This window comes from Pinus tabuliformis, chromosome 1_2, assembly GCF_031772625.1.
Source record: "Pinus tabuliformis cultivar Carrire ecotype Pingquan chromosome 1_2, CPIR1, whole genome shotgun sequence".
Taxonomy (NCBI): domain Eukaryota; kingdom Viridiplantae; phylum Streptophyta; class Pinopsida; order Pinales; family Pinaceae; genus Pinus; species Pinus tabuliformis.
In genome coordinates this window covers 283,391,320-283,394,702 of record NC_142298.1, presented here as the reverse complement: position 1 = coordinate 283,394,702, position 3,383 = coordinate 283,391,320, and positions in this window count along the sequence as shown.

Sequence of the window (3,383 nt, the reverse complement as noted above, 5' to 3'; positions counted from 1 at the left end):
GCGCATGTGCAAGTTGTTAGAGCCAAATCACCCTGAAAACATTATGATTGGTCCATGATTTCAGTAGTAGGACCCATCGAGACAACTCATCCCTGAAGGTCTAGCCCAAAAGTTTTCTTAAGACACAAAGGAAAATGGCCAGGAGGATAGCATCAGGACACATCGGCAAGACAACAAACGGGAAAGCGACCAATAATTAAAGAGATGGAGGACCCCACTAGACACCTCAACCTGAATCTTATACCCCAGAAGATTTCTTATGAGTGCAGAGGAGAACACTAGTAACATCAACAGTACGGTTGTTAGTAGATGAGCAATGAAAAAAAGCACCAGGCGGTCGCACGAGACATGTTATCCTATAAGGCAGACCCTGGAAGTTTATAAAGAGGCACAAGATTTTATTACTGAGATAAAGGCACTAGGGGCTAGATATAAGCACCTACATAAGGTTCTATGTCACACAATGACCAAAATCAGGGAGTTTAAGGAGTTTAAAGGCATAGAGGTTAAAGTTAAGTGTTGAGGGAGTAAGGCAAGGTCACAACACTTGGTCTAATGAGCAAGAAGGGGCCAGAGAAAATTAGCACTAGGGGCTTAAAATCTAAATTTGGTGGAACAAACACTTAAGCAATATATTTGGTAGTTTTTCTATATTAAGTGGTCCAATAAAGTTAGAACTAAAGCTAAAGTCACTGCTAAAACCTATAATGTGCAAGAATAGCATAAATTAGCAGTTTAACTCAGAGATTAAGCCTAGAATAGTAGATCAGTGAATGATAACTTGAAGATCATATGTAGAAGACATATTTAAACAAGGAAAATGAAAAAATCATATATACATGCAAAGATAAAAGTGCAATAGAAGAACAAGTTAAAATTGCAGTTAAACTCTGATAAAATTCTAGAACAATAAATTTGAGTAGTTGAACGAAGATATTCTTATCAAAACAACAGAGAAGTATTTGAGGACTTGCAGATGACATACAAAGAGTTAGCTAAAGCATAAGAAATACTAATATTTAGTTTATGCATGAAGGAATTCCTGAAGTTAATAAAAGTTCCTATTACAAAAAAATAGCAGGCAAAATTCTTTATAAGCATAATTTGTGCAACAAAGAAGCTATTTGATGGTGCAATGAGATGCATAATGCAAGTACGCATCAAGGGTGAGTCATAAATCAGATTTGATATCGGAGAGGTGAATTATGAATTGGTGATTGGTGCTTTGGTGTGTTCATCAAAGGTGATTTTTGGTGGTGATGTTGTTGGTGTGTATGTTTTGGTGATTTTTCAATAATTAGAAATTGTTAAATGTGTTTGTAAGGTGGTTTTGGTGAGAAGTTGAAGTTGAGAAAAATATTTGTTTATGAAGGAAATTGGTATTTTGGTTCTAGTCTGAAAATGGATGAAAGATGAATCAACAGGACTAGAAAGTGGTAGCTTTTATTGTGGGGGCAAGAGTCCCTTTCAGCAGAGGTTGATAAACGAGCAGGGGAAAGAGTCCCTTTCATCAAAGGATGATAAACAAGCAGGGGAAACAATGCCTTTTAGTGAATACTATTAAACAAGTAGGGATAGAATTTCCTTTCAGTAGCAGTTGATAAACCTGCAACTAGTATATTGTGAGGTAATGATGTAATCAAGTTGAAGCTTGTATTGTCCAAAGAAATAAAAGAAGATTGGTGTCTTGTGTATAAGTTTCTTGTGTGCTTGATGATGATAATGATGTTATGATTTACATAGTTGTGTTGTTGATTCATTAATGATGGCTAAAGTAATTGAAAAGCATAATTTGTGAAAAATTGTATAATTTGGTCACACTACTAATTCACCCCCCTCCATGGAAAATTTTAGGGGCGAATGTTCGCCCTTAGGCGAAATTAAGGGGTTTTAAATTTTTAGTGGGCGAATATTTTGTATCATAGTACATTTTTACAAATCGCCTCAAATAGCCCACCTTATTTTAAGGGAGAGGGTAAAAAAGGTAAATTTAGCCCTTGAAATTAGGAGTCACAACCTTCCATTCACCTAATTTTCAAGAATAGGTTTTATTTAAGTGAATCCTATGGGCCAAATACCATATTTATAAAAGAGGTATGGTAAATTAAAAAATATATAAATAAATGAGAGGTATGGTAAATAAATAAAACATTTTTTATATTTACTCCATAAGTCACCTTATATACATGCAAGGGTGTAAACAAATAAAAATATAAATAAAGTGGAAGTATGGTAAATAAATAAATAAAACCTCTTTTTATACTTCCTCAAAAGGTATGGTAAATAAATAAAAATATAAATAAAGTAGACGTATGGTAAATAAATAAAACCTCTTTTTATATTTAGTCCATAACCCTCTTTCTATTTATGAAGGCTCAAAAAAGAGGTTTTATTTAAGTGAATCCTATGGGCCAAATACCTTAGTCCATAACCCTCTTTCTATTTATGAAGGCTCAAAAAAGAGGTTTTATTTAAGTGAATCCTATGGGCCAAATACCATATTTGTAAAAGAGGTATGGTAAATTAATAAAAATATAAATAAACAAGAGGTATGGTAAACAAATAAAACATTTTTTTATATTTACTCCATAAGTCACCTTATATTTAAGAACACTCAAAAAATGCGTTATATTTAGATGAAACCTATGGGCAAAATACTATGGGCCAAATACCATGGGCTAGATTATTATTAATACCATGCAAAAAAACATTATTAACCCTAATATTAGTATTAATAAAAATAAAAATGGCACAAGGTATTCCAGTGGAATGTAGCCTATGTAAATGGGGGAATTAAACTAGCATAGATCCATCTTTACTTTGGATCTACTAAGCCCCGAAAGGGATCAAATATCGTGATATGCAAACTAACATAGAATGAAAAAATATTTGATCCCTCTCGGGGCTTGGTGGATCAAGAGTAAAAATGGATGTTGTAATTTAATGTATGTTAAACATTTTAACTTGGCTAAAATAAAAAATAAAATAAAAATCAATTATTAATTTTATTAATTTTTATAAATTACTAATAGTAATTTTTAAGCTCTAGGTTTATGATAACCCATGGTAATACCATGGTATTCATGTGAGCATAGACTATTTAAAGGGGAAATTCTATCATTTTAGATCCATCTTAATTCTGGGTCTACCAAGTGCTCAGAGGGATAAATAGATTTCGTCCCCCTAAGAGTGGTAGATGTGGAGTTAAGATGGATATAGGTTGGTTTTTATGATAATGAAGATATTAAATAGACTTAGGAAATTATATTGTAAAAACATCTTAAGGTGAATGGTTAAAGCTACATTTAGTCACTTCACAAAATTTAGTAAAAAATACCAATATCTCCATTAGTATTGGTTTTTAACTTTTTCTGATTTAACAA